A 19211-nucleotide genomic window follows, 5' to 3' on the forward strand; every position below is an offset into this window, starting at 1 on the left:
TCGGCGACAATGTTGTGACAAAAAGCTCTTCAATTTTGCTTTCTCCATGTCCCAATTCTTCAAAATCTCACGTGCCAATGTAATGCGAGATGGTAACATGAATTTTGGTTGTAAGCCATAAACAAACTAACGAAAATATGGATGCTCTACCTTTTGAAATGGAAGTTCCAAGGCTACAAACATGTTCACCAAATCAATTCGGCTGACTTCTTGATCAAACTTCGGAACTGCGGGGGATGAATTAACAACTACTTCCCTATTTCCCAATGAGCTTGAAGCTGATTCATGCATCATCATATTGGGTGGATATAGATTACATCTTCTCAAATGGGCCCTCATTGCACTTGTTCCACCACTATACTGGATTCTTGTCTTACAATAGTTGCAGTTTGCTGCCTTTACTCCTTCCACTCTTGGCATTGGTGTAAAATGATCCCAACATGCTGACCGGTTTGACCGGCTTTTACGCTTAGGCGGACCCATGTTTGCATTGTTTGAAACTGGAGGTTGAGGTGTAGAACCACTGTGTGCTTCTGTGTCGGAGCCCATAATGCTATCATGACCATCCATATGAATCTGTTAACAATAAAACTATATAATTATATGTAGGATACGGTTCAAAATGTGTTGGAGATACAAGACAATAGTTAGAGAGGTTATGACACCTCTTGGAGATACAGTGAGATATTTTAGACTTATAAGTTTTGAAATTTTAAAAAAACCAAAATCAGTTGCAATATTGTAGTTTCTAATCTTAAAGTCGAGAACATTACAATTTCTTAGCATCTCCTAGATTCTACATATTTTAAAATTCACTTTACAAACATGATTCATCTTATGTAAACCACAAACATGATACTCAAAAACTTTACAAAGCCAACATTGCTAATCTTAAGGATGCTCCAACACCATCTTAAAATTCACTTTACAAACATGATTCATCTTATGTAAACCACAAACATGATTCATCAACTAATGATACTCAAACTTTACAAAGCCAACATTGCTAATCTTAAGGATGCTGCAACATTACTAAGTAGGCTTATAAATTATGAATCATGAATAAAGAATCAGTTAATAAAGAATCAAATCAATTATCCATGAAATAATTTATAATAAAAAAAATTGAAAATTAGAGCTCAGAACTTCTTAGAGGATTGCGCCGTCATCGACGAGCTCCAGCACAGTTTTCTTCATCATAGCTCAAAATAACAGAACGAAACAAAAATAAAACTCAACAAAAATTATCAGAAAATTAAAAGATAACATATCACAAACTGAATACAACAAAGGTTCAAGATCAACACCAGTGTTATCTTTGTGGATTTGAGACCCAGAAATCGAAAATTAACATTTCAAAGAGACCCAGAAATCGAAAAGCTATAAGCATAAGCATAACAACTAGAAATCGAAAATTCTATGCAAAAAAGAACAAAACCACAGTAGAATGAGCATACCTGTGACGATGACGAGAGTACGAAGACGACGGAGAAGAGTACGAAAATGGATTATACGAATTGGGGCTAGGGTTCGTCCGAATTTGGGTTAGGTTAAGTGAATTGATTTGATGAATTTGTGATTTGGGATCGATTTGGGGCTAGGGTTCTTCATCATCGATTTGGGGCTAGGGTTCCATTTTGTGAATTTGGGCTTCAGAGTTGTTTTTGTGATATTTTCTATTTTATTTATGTTTTTGAATAACATAGTTTTTTTTTTTATCATTCAGAAGATTTAGAAAAACGGTTCATAAACTTAAACCGGTTCAAAACTGGTTTTAAACTGAACTTAAATTGGTATTTAAAAAATGGTTCAGTTCAAAACTTTATTAAGTGGTTCAGTTCAAATATGGTTCAATACAGTTCAGTTAGTAGTTTGGTTCAGTTAACTGAATATTTTGAACACCCCTAATAGAGATGGCACATACAAGTTAAAGTTGCACTCTATTCATAGTGGAAAATACTTGGGTGACATAATGTCACCGTGACATTAAATCTGGGTCACACAAAGGTGTTGTGTTGTGTTGTGTGACCCAGATGTGTTGTATTGTATGTGTTGTGTGGCTCAGACATTCATAGTCGTGCTTTGTCATAGCTTTTCTGGTCTTGACGTGCATTACATGTACAACGTCATTGATGACTCTTCAAATCTATTAGTCATTCTTCATCGTTTGTTCAAGTCAAAAGTCATTTTACAGCGTCAAACATAATTGTCAATTTGTGCATCACGTATGAGAATAACTTCCCAACATCTTGGAAAAGTACCACAAACTTGTTGAATGTTAACTTTACTCTAAATTTTATCCATATGTACTTAACTTGTTCAATGTTATGTTAGGTCAAGTCTTATTCAAACATAGGAGTTCAATATTTCCGTATGATTTTCGTAATGAAATAATATTGCATGAATCAATTAGACGTTATGCAAATTACCAAAAATGACCTTTATCAACAACAAAAAATAGCTGAAAAACGACCATGTCAAAGTCAAATAGTCTAGATGAATTTGTTTAATTTTCTTCTTCCTCTTTTTTTTTTTTTTTTTGAGGGATTCTTCTTCTTCTTCTTCTTCTATTCATTTAGTTTCCGTGTCCGTAGGTTTCAATATACTGCTTTTATAATTACGGTTAGTTTGGTGTGAGTATACTTCCTCAATCTGATCATACTAATTATTACTTTTATATTTTTTTTTTCTATCTTAAAATATTGTCACTTTAGAATTACCGATTCAACATTTACTATTGGATGAATGCTGTAATAATATTTCATGCCCGTAATTAATTAATTGTCTTCAAGAAAAATAGTACCCGTCATTAGAAAGACTATTTAATATTTAAATATTTTAAGCAAAACAATTTGATATATTTATGTTTTTGATGAAAAAAATATATATTTGTCCCGTAAACACATCTCAGTTGATGGTTGCAAGGACAATATTATATTATGTACAGGGTCGGACCTTTGGGGTATGCAAATAGCTCAATGGAGCTGAGCCTCAAAAAAAATATATATATATATAGGCCAGTAGTACTATTAGGTAGAGAAATGATATTTGAACATCCATTTGGTGACAACTTTTGTGACAACTTTCTCTCTCATACTCACATTATTTTTTACTTTATCTCTCTATTGTTATGGTTTCCGTGTCAATACTACTTTTTCTTTGTAAAGTATGGTTGTCAAATAAGTTGTCACCAAATTAGTTGTTCAAATAACACTCTTCTATTAAGTATTACCCCATTAAAAAAAATTCCTCTTGCTTTTGGTGTTAGGTGGGTGTTTTTTGGGAGGGTGGTTTGATGTTCCTCATATATACGGTAGACGGTAGTGATTTTCACCTTTTGGTGTACCGCATGTATACGACACCTTGTATTTATCTGTTAAACAATTTAAATAGAACATTGTTCTTTTAAAAAGAAATACATTTTTATTTTATTACTGGTCACTTTTCACTTACAGAGCCGAGTCTCCAGATTCGTAGTAACTGCCCTGATTATGCATGTGCTGGAGAATCCCGGACTATTATTTCTCCATATTTAAATGTGCGATCCACATCCGTATCATAAGGTACTTGGCCAAAAGAAACTGATATATTTACATTTTGAGGGGATATATTTATATTAATTCATCATCAAGATTCACGTCAAATTTTTAATATATCATGATCAATATATATATATATATATGGTTTTGCTATAATAGACCCACTTTTTTTAATGAATGAGTGTTTTAGCAAGCAACACCTTTTTTATTTGGACTAAAAAACCTAACTTTTTTCTTTTTGAAGATATCAAAACTCAGGTACAATTGTAATTGACGATGTATAATTAATATTTTTTATTTCCAATTTTCTTTCTTCTCTCCCTTTCATCCGATATCCTTTTCCATTCTTTCTGTAGCAACAGTCAGGACATACTCTACCTTTAATCATTAAGATCATCTTGTTCTTGTGTTAACTAAGAGTAAATTAACCACGGCGGTGCATAATAAATTTAAGATTGCAAAAGATTATGATTTAATTCCTCAACAAAAATTTATATGGAAGTTTCTTTCATTTTTATTGGTACATTGAAGCAAAATGGAGAAGAATGGAAAAAGGGAATCGGAATAGAGAAAATGAAAGAGAGAAAAGAAGAAGAAAAAAACACTGGAAATAAAGAACATTAATTATACAACGTCAATTACAATTGCACCCTTGAGTTTTTTTTTTTTTTTTGGTAGATAGACGAAATGGCAAAGCCATTATAAACTCACACACACAAGTGGAGGTACCGGGGTTCGAACCCCGGTCATGGCATCCGGCCTAACAATTTCGGCATTTTGCCAGTTGAGTTTTCAAAAAGGAAATAGTTGGGTTTTTTAGTCTATTGTAGCGAAATTATATATATATTTTCAGGAACATAGCGTGTAAAAAGGCAAAAGTGAAGAAAAACGATGAAAAGAAAGAAATCATGGTGGGTGTAACAAGCCCAATAATCTTTGACAATTTTGCTGCATGATGAAAGGCTTTTCTAACGAGGAATTAAACTATAAAAACACATTAACCCTAACTACCATACAATTTCATAATTTTAGAACCCCAGCAGAGCAGTCGTAATTTACATGAGAGTTCTGCACAATATATTTTCTATTGAATCCCAAATTTCAGTTTTGCTTGATTATTTCTTTTAAATTCACGCAGCTGCTGTTATTGTTGATTCCAATTCATTATATTTTGCTGCTGCACGTTTAATTCCAATCCTTATTAATTTTCCATATTCAATTCGAATTGCTCTTTTATTTTGCTGTCGCTGCCTATTCTTCCTTTCCCTGTTGCCGGATGTGATACTCTCTTAGTTATATATTGTCAGTGCCTTTTAATTCTAATTCCTTGTTATTTTCACTGGCGCCTCTATTTCAATTCCAAATTAAGAATTGTATGCTTCTTGTTGGTCTATTTCATTCGTTGATTTGCTACTGCCGTGGCTGTTCTTTTTTCATTGGCTTAAATATGATTTTCGTCCCTGTAATATAGGCGTGTTTTGATTTTCGTCTCTGTCAAAAAAAAAGTTTGAATTACATCCTATAAAAAAAATTTGTTTGAAAATGGTCCCTGGCCCCACTGTTCAGCTGAATTGGCATGGTATTTGCCACGTGGCAGTTGCTGACTGTGCAACTTTTGCCACGTGGCGGTCCACGTAATTAAAAAATAAAAAAATAAAAATAAAATTTTGAAAATTATTTATTTAAATTTAAAAAATCTGAAAATAAATTTAAAAATCATAAAAATAATCCAAAAAAAAATCTGAAAATAATAAAAAATTTCTGAAAAATCTGAAAATAAATTTTAAAATCATAAAAAATTATCAAAAAAATCTTAAAATTATGAAAATTTCCGAAAAATCTGCAAATAAATTTAAAAATCATAAAAAAAATCGAAAAATAGATTTTTTAATTTGAAAATCATATATTAAATTTTTTTTCGAAAAACAATGGCAATTATATTTTCCGAAAATAAATTATAATTTAATAAAAAAATCTAATTTCTTATTCTTTTATGAAAATTCTAATTTTAAAAAAAAATTATTTTTTTCAGAAATTTCAGAATATATAATATTCAAAAAAATTAATTTTATATTGAAATTTATACAAAAAAAATAAATTCAGAAAATTATTTTAATATTTTTAAATTTATTTTCAGATTTTTTGGAAATTGTTTATAATGTTCAGATTTTTTTCAGAAATTTTTTATGATTTTTAAATTTATTTTCAGATTTTTCGAAATTTTTTTATAATTTTCAGATTTTTTTCGGAATTTTTTTATGATTTTTAAATTTATTTTCATATTTTTTAATTTTAAAAACAATTTTCAAAATTTTTAAAATATTTTTTTAAAATTTAATATTATGTGTTACGCCACGTCAGCGCCACGTGGCAAAAGTTGCACAGTCAGCAACTGCCACGTGGCCAAAACCATGCCAAGTCAGCTGAACAGTGGGGCCAGGGACCATTTTCAAACAAAAAAAAATTTACAGGGACCTAATTCAAACTTTTTTTTTGACAGGGACGAAAATCAAAACACGCCTATATTCCATTTCGATCTCTTTTGTTTTTTATTTTATTTTATTTTGCTCTTTAATATGAATTCATCAAAAATAGGTTTAGAATATTATTTTATCATGAGTGAGTAGTCTAAATTGAGTCCAAAACGAAAGGACCGTCGTACCGACGGACTACATGTAATCGCGCGCCCTTTTTTTTAAATGTAGCGAGAATAGAAAGCATTTGTTTTGAAAATTCTGTTTTGCACTTTAAAAAGTCTACCACGAAAGTAGAGACACATTTTTTTTTTTAACCGTAGCGAGAATAGAAAACATTTGTTTTAAAAAGTCTGTTTTGCACTTTAAAAAGTCTACTACGAAAGTAGAGACACAGATATCGTTTACGCGTCGAAAGAGCGAAAACGATATCCAACTTAGAAAATTCGGATTTTTAATTGAAAAGGTTAAAGCGAAAGCATTTCTTTTCTTTTAAATAAGAATTTATTGAATCAAGAAAATATAATTTTTAAGCTTGTAACTATACACTATAAGGAGTTATGCAACTAAAAATTCTCACAACGTATTGCGAAAGCAAAGGGAGTCTCTTGTTCAATATTTTTCCACGAATGTTTTATTTTTCTTGTATAAATTAAATTAGTGCAAATTTACATGAGGGACAAAGGTCGACGCTAACCATCGTTTTGGTCTCTATTCGTCATATATTTAATTGAAATCAATAATTATTTTACGCGTGAAACCCAACTATTTTGAATTTTGCCTTAGATAAACATAGGAACAACAAGAAGCGGTATTTGTTAAATTGGTCTCTGTGGATACAATAGTTTTTATACTAAAACCGACATAGTCGAACACTTGTGGTCTGTCAATAGCTCAGATGCATAATTTGTAGGGTCTGCTATCTGTCAGAACGAGGGCTTTGTCAGTTTGGTTACGTCCAAATCATCCTCACGCATCCACATGAGTGAAAATCCCTAGGCAAACAATCAAATGATCAACCAACACTACTTGCAGTATCTTGATTATGTGCTGACTCAACATGATTTGGGTCTTCCTACTTCGACTGGTCTTGAGATGGCAATTGGATGTATAAAATGGTATTTTGCCATCTCACATTCGTACATTTCACATCAGCAAAAGGACCTAGAGATTATATGATTGCTGACACCAGCTTATAGCATAGATCTAATTATACTTTTGAATTTTACAGACAATCTTGGGATATAACATTGTTAAGTTGTGATCCCTTAAATTAACAGACATTCAAACCTTCAATAATCATGGGTTGACCTAAGGGATTAAGGTATTGTGATTAGAAAAGAGGCATCTGAGTTAAGGGATTGACCTGAGCAATTTTTTTAATTATCATGAACTAGAGAAGTATTTATATAGTGTAGGTTCAAATTACTCATCAGTGATGAACAGATGATTCGAAATACCTAATCCTCTCTCTTGAAATTCTTACAACAATCATTTACTTCCAGCTATTTATTTTAAATTGCAACCCAAACCAATTGCCTCAATGCACCCCCTATTTAAATACATCCTTAATATTAATGAAATTGCTACGAAGAAATTAGAATAGTCCCTGTGAATACGGTATTTAATTATTAATTCAACATAATTTAATACAAGTGATAAAATTGTATAAGTATGGGTGGTAGAGGACGTGGTAGAAGTGCTAGGGTTACTGAATAATGTTATCATGGTGTTGTGACCTGTAAATAATTTATGTTTTTTTGAATGATTTTGGTTTGATTGTAACCTTTGAATATTTGAGACATTGTTTTAATTTTATGTTACATGTGTGTGTTGTTTCACATGGTCTCGTTAATTTCTTTTCTTATAATTTGTTTTGATGCATGTTTAAATCAATCTTGATTCATCAATTTGTCAAAACAAAGGTTTTAAGCAGTGAATACAGATTCTGCCGCTGTGTGTTGACACAATTCGAAAAATATAATCCGAACATTATGTTAAACGTTCCGTTTATATAATCCGAACTATGTCTTTTTATACACTGCAATCTGCCTTTAAGCATGATCTTATGGGTGGTTTGGCACATTTTAGATTATATTTGCCAATTTTTTTTGCGTGGTTTCAGCAAATATAATTTGAACTTTTATATTTACAGGCTTTAGATAGACATGGGCCATTTAAGAACATTTTAGATTACAACATCCGAAACATTGTTTAGATTATATAATTCAACCCAAGGGTATTTTGGGAAAAAAAATAAGGTTCGCGAGTAACACATAAGGTCAAAAAGTAATAGTTGTTTTTTTTATACTTGTAGAAAGTTTGTAGAGATAAAATGGCAGGAGTGGTGAATTAGTGTTTAAAAAGGTCAAGTAGTGGTCAGTTGTAGCCGAAATGTTACAATTAGTATATAAGATAATAAATTAAGTCTATCAGAGATATATAGTTTAAATTATGTGGATATAGGTGTTATATAAAGTAAATTGAGAAATGTACAAGTGCATTGATGTATGTGATGAAATTCTCACTTATACTGAGCATGATGATCTTGTATATTATTGCCTAGACTTTTATGTCAGATACAAGAATCAATAAAATAAATAGTAGTTAACGTCAAATCTATAAGTGCGTTAAATTCAATATGTCTATTATTTGAACACTATATATGTAGATGTTTTTTATGGTTGTGATGACAAGTAACATAAAGTGCTTCACAACGGTCAGTTAAACATTAAGTTATATATGTGGATGTTAATTAACAGTTGTAATGAACGTAAGGTGCATTACAACTGTTAGTTAACACTGAATACGTAATAATAATAATAAATTGTGAGATGTAGATGTTAGTAGAGTGTTGGTTTATTATATGTAACGTTTTACCAACATGAGGATACTACTAGATACCCTCATGCATGGTAGCATTCATAAGTAATAAAATGACCAAGAACTAAATTGATTGTTACACTTTTATTTCAGTATTTGTGTCTAATATTTTGACTTGTCAATTATTATTTTTGAACTGAATGAGTAGAATCATGCTAAACTTACTGGTTGAGATGTGATAGGAAACTAATTATTGGACACTTTACGGATTTAGTAGGAACTCACTGAGATAAGTAGATCTCATCTAACTCTCTTTTTTTCTCCTTCCAAACAGACATGTAAAGGCTTTTTTGGTAGTTTCGACTTGGACACTTGAAAAATAGTTTCCAAGAGATATTTAGTGTATGAATCATAAATAATGTAAAACTTTATGTAGTGTAACTTGTCATGATGTAAGACAAAAAGTTCAATTTCCTTGTAATTCAACTCATGTTTATTAATTGTTCAGTATCAAATGATAATATAGTGTCTAATATTCTAGAAAATTATATAGGGTGTTATATATTGAGTATCTGTCGTGCCACTGAATTTGAAAGACAATATGATCAATTACAAAAATTACAAACATGTAGTCATTTAATTAGTGATTTGACACGTACTTAATTTTTTTTCCTTCTCAAGAGCTGAATTGAGAAATTGTTAGATTGTATTGCTTTAGATAATAATAAGTTTTTATTATAAAAAATTCATAAAAATTACAATGCGTAAAGTAATGGTTTCTGATTATCATATTGTGTGCTCATGATTTTCTTGACCAATCTTTGATAAACACAAATAGTTGAGAATGGATCGTTTTTTTTCGTTTGATCAAATGTATTTTCTCCCATTTTAAAAATATTAACAATTTCTCCTCTCAAATGCACAACCATGCAAAGTACAAAAAGTCATGAACTTTCTAGCAAATCATAATCACAAGAAAGTTTGAACATAGTTTAACAATAATATCATATATTTAGATCCACATCCAATATTCAATATGGTATATTAAACATAAACTTTTATTGGTGTAACAATATAAGACATAAAGGTTAATGATTCTATGAGATCATACACTAACCAATATTTAATAATTTAACCATTAATACGTTTAAAGGAAGTGAGATTTCTCAAGTGATGCACTGGCAATTCTAAAACAATAGCTTCATAATTGCTAGAAGTAGAGCCATCAGTGGCAGAAAGGGTGAGGTTGTATCCAGCCCCATCAGTCACTAATAGTGATTCACCCCTGATGACCTTCTCAAGCCTTAACTTACTCTCAGGTATATGTTCTCCTTTTCGTTTGTTGTACTCGTCAACAGCAAATTTGGCAACATCAATCACATTTGGATCATTGACATTGATTGGTTTAGCTTGCTTTGTGGCGGTAGATGCCAACAAAACAATGAGGATAAGAACAATGGATTGAAGTCTCATAATGCTTGTGTTGTAATCGTTATCTTTTCAAGCTTCACAAATCGTAATGGTGTGAGTTACTCTTAGGCGATTAGGTTGTTATATATATATATATATATATATATATATATATATATATATATATATATATATATATGTTGCACACAAGTTATCTAGTTGGGAATATATTTTTTATTAGGTAAAATAATCAAGTCAAAAGTCTTGTTCAAAAAATTAATTAAGTCAAAACCTTCATTCTCTTTCTTTATATTTTTTATAGGTAAAATAATAATGAAGTCAAAAGCCTTGTTAAAAAAAAATTGAGTCAAAAGATTCATTCTCTTTATTTACTCATGGAAATAAATAAAATTAATTAAATTAAATATAATATAATTATATTTAATAATTTTTTCAATAAAGTATCAGCTCAGTGATAAGAGTTTGGGTTTATAATCTTAAGAGAGATTGTTCAAATCTCACTCATTATAGTTGTAAAATAGCCATAAGTGCAATTAATAATAACCAGCGTTCAGACGGGCACTCCCATGTCCGTCTGTCCGCTTTTTCTATGAGCTAACATATATATATTGTAACACCCCGGTTTTTAAATATTAATTTATTGGTATTATTGTTATATAATAGTAGTAATGTTAATATTATTAGGTATGTTTAATATTTTCATTATATGTTGTAGGATTGTGGGTATTGAGTGAATAAATGGATTAGTTAATTGTTGAAAAATAGAAGATTACGAGAGATTAATGGGTAAGGGATATTTTTAGCAAATATGAGAGAATAGATGTATATTAGTAAAATGGAGGTTTAAGTAAGTAAGTTGAGTAGTGTTTTAATTAAATAAATAGAAGGAGGTATAAATAGTGGAGTTGAATAGTTACAATAGAATAGTAACTAAATCTAGAGGTGAATATAGTAATATGAAAGATTAGTAACAAACTCAATTAAAGCTTATAAATAGAGAAGAGAATTAGAGAGAAAGGGTTGCCGAGAAAGAGAGAAACAAGGTAGCAAAAGAAAAAAACTAAGGTTGTGGAGAAAACAAGCAAAGGAGGCAAAGAGAGAAGATCTTAAGGAGAGATTCAACCGTAGGAATTCATCAATTTTGCAAAACTAGAGGTAAGAGGGGAGTTTCTATTCACCGTAAGGGCTGTATGAACATGTTTTGGATCGGTTAGAAGACCAACCCCACGATGACACGTGGATGGACTTGCACCGCCTTAAGACTTCGCGTCTGAAGCAGCACGCCAGCTTACATGCATCGTGCCACACAAGAGAGCGCCCCCGCGCGAGGATCACCATACATGTGTCCTACTCCGTCCCTAATCACACGCCGCATAACTCGGATACGGTTATGACCAACGCACGCCTATATAAGGGTGAACTTGCTTCACCCTTAAGGTACACTACACTTTTCACAACACTTCTTAAACACACTTTCTCAGTTCCATTACTGACTTGAGCGTCGAAGTGCTAACGTGCCTGCAGGCACCTTTCGTTCCACTATAAAGACTCATCGCCGCCGTGCCGGAAGCCGTTACTGTCACACTGGAGCATTCTCTGCTGCCGTTGTCACTCAACCGTTCTCACCGGATAGATCATTTGGCGCTAGAACGAGGGGATTGTTCCTTAACCGCCACAGTTCAACGATCCTCCACCGTAACTGTTTTCTGTTACACGTATCTCCGCCATAACCGTTTTCAGCTACACGTTCCTCCACCGCAACGGTTAACAATTACTGCTCCTTTCTCTGAAGTAATGGTTGAAACTCGCAAAAGAACCACCATGAGCCGTTCCTCCACTTCTCAAGCACCGTGTTCAATGATTCAAATTCTCAAAAGTCGAACGATTCTGATTCTCGAATTGGTGAATCCTGAGGAAGACGACACTGTCCACTGCACTACGACTGACGCTCGTGCTACAACCGCGTTTAACACAACGATTCTCTATCTGCCTCCTCCACACGAAGAAAACGCTCCTCCTCCGTCATCTGCTTAAGTTCCATCGCCACGGGAGACGAACGAGATCCTCACTAACCTGGTGAACTTGCTCCAACAGAAGATCGACAGACTCAAACATGTGGAAAAGAATCGGGAAAAAATTACGACGGTAGTAGCCACACAGATTGAAGAAGCTCGATGAAGCTAGCGTCGTACAATACTATTGGCAATATATGACACCGCCTCCATCCGGGTGAACCGCCAAAGAGGTTCCGGGAAACCTCCAGATGATTTGGACAGAGGGAGGAGCAGTCCACCCCCACGCCGTCCTGAACGATACAAGCCTTCGGAGAACCACGAGGAAAGGATTCTCCTTTGTGCCAAATTCATTGGAAATAGGGGAATGCTCCCCAGAGCGCCGTCATAAGAGCCACCACAAATGACATTTTGCCAAGAAGATAGAGGAATATCCTGTTCCCCGCGCTTTTGCGAAACCGCCAAATTGGAGACTTGGAGGGATAAACCTAATCAACTGAGATAGTATAAACCCCACAAGTAAGGATCACCGTGTGATCAGCAGGTGCAGCTTGACGACCGATTATGTTAGCAACGTCCAAACGGCCTCATCACTTGTGTATTCTACCCAAGAAAAATAAACGTGACATTACTGTTATTTAATATCCAACAATATAAATAGGGAGATTTGAAGAATCCTAACCACTGCTTACTTTTCTACAACCAAAAACAGGTAACTTGTTCTGTTGCAAATAGGGATGGGAATTGGTCAGGCCGACCTACAGGGGCCTACAGCCTAGCCTACGACAAACCAGGCCAGGCCAGACTTTTTTCTTAAATAGAGAAGGTCTAGGCTTTTTTTAAGCCTATTTAGCTTAAAAGGCCAGGCCGCAGGCCTCTCAAAAAGCTTCTCAAGCCTATTAGGCCGGTCTATTTAAGTAATATGAATAATATTATTTATTATTATATTACATTTTGTACTTTGAATTAAAATATAAATTTGTAAACTTTTTCAATAATTTAAACTTTATTAGTATACATTAATTTTTTGCATATATAATTGTATTATTATAAACTAGAATAGAAATATGATACAATATATTGTCGAATTCCCTAAAACCTGTTGATTATCAAAAGAGAGTTTAATATAATTGAATTATTAGTTTGCTAGTCCATTTAAACTTAGATCACATTGCTTATTAAAAGATGTTCATAAGATATAGGCTTTTAAACAGGCTAGTAGGCCGTATCAGACTTTCAGAAGGTCAGGCTTAACGCCTCAACCTATGATACGCCGCAGACCAGACTTTAAAAAAATATGGCAAGCCAGGCTTAGGCCTTGCAAACCCTAACTCGACCTAACTTATTCACATCCTTAGTTGCAAACAAATAAAAATTGCAAATCTCTAACCCTTAACTCTTTTATTTTATCGTCAAACTAAAAATAAGTAACACAAATTGTTTGGACGAAACGACAATCTATGTGAATACGATACTCTGCTTATCACTTTATTACTTGGTAAACGATCGATTCGGTACACTTGCCTAATCTGCACATTAGAATGCAAAAGAGAAAATAAAAGTACCAAAAATGTATTATGTCCTATACAATGGATCTTTGCGATACATACCTACGGGAACAGACAGACATCCGGTAGTTATCCCCCTAACCCTCCAATAGATAACTACTGGACCCTATTTTAGGGGTAAATTCGGTATTTTTGGGGCCTAAAAAGAAATTTTGTTTTACATTTATATATATGTTAGCCGTTTTAAAGTCTACAACTTCAACGTATATTAAGGCATTTGTCAAAAAAAAAAAAAACGTACATTAAGGCAGAATTGGTAGGAAAAATTGAAAGAGAAGGATATTATTAACCGCCGTTTGGTTCAAGCTATGGAATAAAAAAATCGCGTTTCTTGGTCTTTCCTGACGTGCAAATTATGTGTCGAAAATATCATTTCTCCGATCACTATTATTAAAAAAAATGTTTTTTAGATTCATTAAATAACTGATGTATTTAATTTATATAGATTAAATATATCATTTATAGACCAAATATATCACTTAATCATTGAAGCTTGAAAATAGTTTTTTATTTATAGTCAGGTAGTATTATCTAAAAAATAATTATGGTACTTGACCGAAATATCGATGGAAATAACCCGATTATTTTCTGATTGTAGCAAGTGCGTTTACCAAATTCCAGCCACCAATACCAGTGAAAGTAGTTGGCCAACTATAACATCAACCACTGCTAAGCCTCTATGAAAGGATGGTAAATCTTTTTAAAAATGAAATGAAGGTTATTCCGGTCGATATTCACTAGTCCAAGTTCTAATTTAAAATTATATACTCCTTCCGTCCTAGTTTATAAGAAAAAAAAATTCACATATTAGGAAAACCAAAACATAATAATTTGGAGCAGAATTTTTTTGTTTTTTCAATGGAATAAGTTTCATGAAAAGATATAAAAACAATTTTTATTGGTTATAGAGAAGATTGGAGAGAGAGCAAATTAAATATAATTTGCATATTTAATTTCATGAGAATAAGTAAAAGTTTTTAGAAAAAAGTTTGTCAAATAAAGAGAGATTATTCTGTAATCTGTGGCAGTAGTTTTCTAAAATGGATGAATTTTTTTAAGTAGATAATGTATCTCTTTTTTTAAGTAGGGTATAAAAGGAAGAAATGCGCTTACGATATCAAGGTTTTTTTTCTTCTTCTTTTCTGTGTTTAAAAGATAACATATGTGATAAAGATAATAAATGAGACTTTACACTCATGTTCAATTTAATATGGAGACAGTTGCAACGGCTATAACCAGCCAAAAACAAGTTTCTGCGATGGGAAAAATATATAATTCAACTGGTTTGAGTCAAGAGAAAAAGATAGTTGGAGGTGCTGAGTTCAAATTCAGACAAATAAATAAATATGAATCTAACAAACTAACTACCAATATTTTTCATTTAAAAAATATTCAAGATGTTGTGTAAATGCTAAAAAACGACCATGTCAAATATTATAGATGAACTAAGATAGACTTGCAAAATTTATGCTCGACTTCTCATAAAAAAAAGTTTAAGCTTAACACTAGTTGAAAAAAAAATTAAGTCTAAACCTTATGTTATGGAAAATATGAAAACTGAAATTCATTTCTCTTAAGTGTAATAACAGATACAAGTAGTATTTATAGGAATACAAATCTCCTATGTACATGCTAAAGTAACTTGCTTATCAAGCTATTATCAACTTTAGTGTTATTACTTGCAATGCAAGCTATGTCTTTAGCTATACTACTATCATCTTCCTTATTCTCTAACAGTCCCCCACAAGCTGGGACATGGTATATGTCAAGCATTCCCAGCTTGGACAGTAATGTATGAAATGGTTGAGGAAGTAGAGGTTTTGTGAAGAAATCTGCAAGTTGTTCCTTAGAAGAGACTGGCAGAAGCTTCATGATACCAGCTTGCATCTTCTCTCTAACCAAATGACAGTCAATCTCTAAATGTTTTGTCCTCTCATGAAATACAGGGTTGGCAGCTATATGAATGGCGCTTTGATTGTCACAATAGAGGACAGGAGGCTTGATAAGAGACACATGCAAATCTTTGAGCAAGTAAAGGATCCATTGAAGCTCACAGGTAGCAGCTCCCAATGCTCTGTACTCTGCTTCAGAAGAGGACCTGGAAACAGTCAATTGTTTCTTGGTTCTCCATGAAATGAGAGATTTTCCAAGATAAAAGCATTGGCCAGAGATTGATCTTCTAGAGTCTAGGCACCCTGCCCAATCAGCATCTGAGAAGCCTGAAAGCATCAAGGAAGAATCTCTAGGAAAGAAGAGACCTTGACCAGGGCATTTCTTCAAGTATCTTAACACTCTAGTTGCTGCTTGAAAGTGCTTCTCAGTAGGTGAAGAAAGGAACTGGCTGAGCTGCTGAGTGGCAAAAGTGATATCTGGTCTGGTATTGGTGAGATAGATCAATCTTCCTATCAATCTTCTGAATGAGGGAACATCATGATAAAGAGGACTGGAATCTTGATGAACTTTGCATGATGGTTCAGAAGGAGTTGAAACAGGTTTGGATCCCAAATAACCAGTATCAGAAAGAAGGTCCAAACAATATTTTCTCTGACATAATGAGATGCCTTGAGAAGAATGAGCAACTTCTAAACCAAGAAAATACTTTAGCTTGCCTAAATCTTTGATTTTGAATGCTGCATGTAAAATGTTCTTGATGTATTGAAACTCATGCAGAGAAGTACCAGCTATAATCACATCATCAACATACACAAAGAGCACAGTGAAGGAACTGGCAGTTTGTTTGATAAACAATGAGTGATCAGAGTTTGATTGAGTGTATTGATGTTGAACAAGAAGAGAGGTAAGTTTTTCATACCACTTTCTGCTTGCCTGTTTAAGCCCATAAAGAGACTTCATGAGCTTGCAAACTTGGTTTGGTTTAGAAGTTGTGACACCTGGAGGTACAATCATGTAAACATCTTCCTGTAAATCACCATGAAGGAAAGCATTGTTTACATCTAATTGATGAATATGCCAATTATTGATGGATGATAGGGCAATAACAGTTCTCACTGTAGTAATCTTTGCAACTGGTGAATAGGTGTCAAAGTAATCAAGCCCTTCAATCTGGTTATATCCTTTAGCAACCAGTCTTGCTTTGTACCTTTCAATGGTGTCATCTGCATGATGCTTAATTTTGTATATCCACCTGCACCCTATAGGTTTGACATCAGGTGGTAAATCCACCAGTTTTCAAGTACCAGTATTTTCAAGAGCTTTTAGTTCAGCTTGCATAGCCTGTTGCCAACAAATGTGCTTGCTTGCTTCATTATATGTTGTTGGTTCAGAATCAGAGTCAATAGACAAAGTAAAGGCACACTGAGATGGAGACAAACTGTTATAAGAGACTGACTCAGAGATGGGATACTTGACAGACAAATCAGAAGAGACATTACTGCAGACATAGTCTTGCAGATGAGATGGAGGATTTGAGATTCTAGAGGAGTGTCTGATAATAGGAGGTGGTGTAGGAGATGATGGTTCATCATGGGAAGGTTCAGGGTCAATAAAGGTGGCAGGAATGGAAGGTGAAGTATGAACAGGTGGGTTACTTGTGGTGCAAGAATCTGAGGAAAAATAGTCCCAAGTAGTGGTAATGGAAGAGGGATTGGAAGGATATGGTAAAATATGCTCATGATAAACAACATTTCTAGAAACATAAATTTCTCTAGAGTTGAGATCTAAAAGAGTTGATCCTTTGAATCCAACTGAGTAACCTAAAAATATGGATTTTCTGGCTCTTGGGGACAGTTTGGTTCTGTGTGCTTGAAGAGTGGTAGAATAACATAGAGAACCAAAAACTTTGAAGGATTCAAGATCAGGTAACTTGTTGTGAAGTAATTGGTATGAAGATTTATTGTGTAGGTTAGGAGAAGGGACTCTATTAATGATGAAAGTGGCATGTAGGAGAGCATATGACCAGTAACATGAAGGAAGTTTGGATTGGTAAAGTAAGGCTCTTCCTACATTAAGGATGTGTTGATGTTTTCTCTCAACCCTACCATTTTGTTGTGGTGTTTCAACACATGACCTATGATGTAAAATACCTTTGGAAGCATAAAAGGAAGAGAGCAAAAATTCAGGTCCATTGTCAGTTCTTATGGTTTTAGGGGTGATTTGAAACTGGTTTTCAATGAGACAAATGAAATTTTTGACATGTTGAGAGACTTCAGACTTGGATTTTAAAAGGACAATCCAAACAAACCTACTGTAATCATCTAGAATGGTGAGAAAATATCTATCGTTATTAACAGAAGTGGTGGACAAGGGTCCCCAAATATCAAAGTGCAGAAGCTGAAATTTACTAGTTGCAGCAAATAAACTTGAGGGAAAAGGCAGTTTTCTTTGTTTGGCAAATTGACATATATCACAAGTTGCATGAGAATCAAATGTAAGACTAGGATATAGTTGAGACATATAAGAGAGCCTCTTATTTGAAACATGACCTAATTTGAAGTGCCATAAGGTAGAAGAAGGAATGGTAAGATTGACATCAACATTATTAACAGTGACTTTATTGGTTAAAAAGGAATCAAAAAAAACCTAAGTCTAATCTATAGAGACCTTCAAATTGATTACCCAAACCAATCATCTTCTGGGATTGAAGATCCTGTAAGAAACATTTCTTGTCATGAAAGTTGGCATAGCAATTCAGGGACTCACAAACTTTAGAGATGGAAATCAAGTTTAAATTGAACAAAGGAGAAAACAAGACATTATCAAGATAAAATTGAGGTGAAAAATGAATGGTACCAGCATGTTCAACTAACACAGATGTACCATTAGGCAAATTCACAGGTTTAGGCAAGATTTTGTGATATGAAGTGAACCAGTGTGTGGAGGAAACATGTGTTCATTGGCTCCTGAATCTAAGAGCCATATATTAGACTTTGAAGTTATGGAACAAGAGAACATAGAGGATATACCTGACACAGAGGTGGAAATGACATTATTGGCACTAGAAGGAGAAACAGATGATGAAGGAAGCAAGTTCACTTGTTGAAGCAGGCTAGGAAGCTGATCATACTTCTCTTGAGAAATACCAGCATTGGATGAATTTGCATCATTACTATTTCCTGGTGGTGCTTCAATATTTTCATTGCTACATGAAGCATTAACAGAAGGTGCTGGCTTCTGAAAATTGGGAGGATATCCATGCTTGGCATAGCAGTAATCAACTGTGTGATTACTTCTTCCACAAAAACTGCAATGTCTGGGAGGTTTTGAACCAGTAGAGATACCTCTACCCCTCCCTTGAGACTTGTTGTGTGAATCAAAAGCATTAACCAAGGAGATTGATTCAGTTACAGAAGAAGCTATAGAGTGATTATTGCTTTCTTCCTGAACCACTAAAGAATACACCTTGTT

The 19211-nt window shown here is 33.4% G+C and overlaps 1 non-coding gene and 1 pseudogene across 1 annotated transcript; both read right to left on the reverse strand.

Moving 5' to 3' along the window:
- Positions 1–1135: 1135 nt before the first annotated feature.
- LOC146900968 (small nucleolar RNA U61) lies at positions 1136–1205 on the reverse strand. Its single transcript, XR_015024376.1, has one exon. It is a non-coding gene; the product is annotated as a small nucleolar RNA U61 (small nucleolar RNA).
- Positions 1206–9967: 8762 nt separating this feature from the next.
- Positions 9968–10309, reverse strand: LOC146900969 (cysteine proteinase inhibitor 5 pseudogene; annotated as a pseudogene).
- Positions 10310–19211: the final 8902 nt, after the last annotated feature.

Source organism: Medicago sativa, chromosome 8 (genome assembly GCF_051527215.1).
Source record: "Medicago sativa cultivar Bolivia chromosome 8, Bolivia_mono, whole genome shotgun sequence".
NCBI classification, from domain to species: Eukaryota; Viridiplantae; Streptophyta; class Magnoliopsida; order Fabales; family Fabaceae; genus Medicago; species Medicago sativa.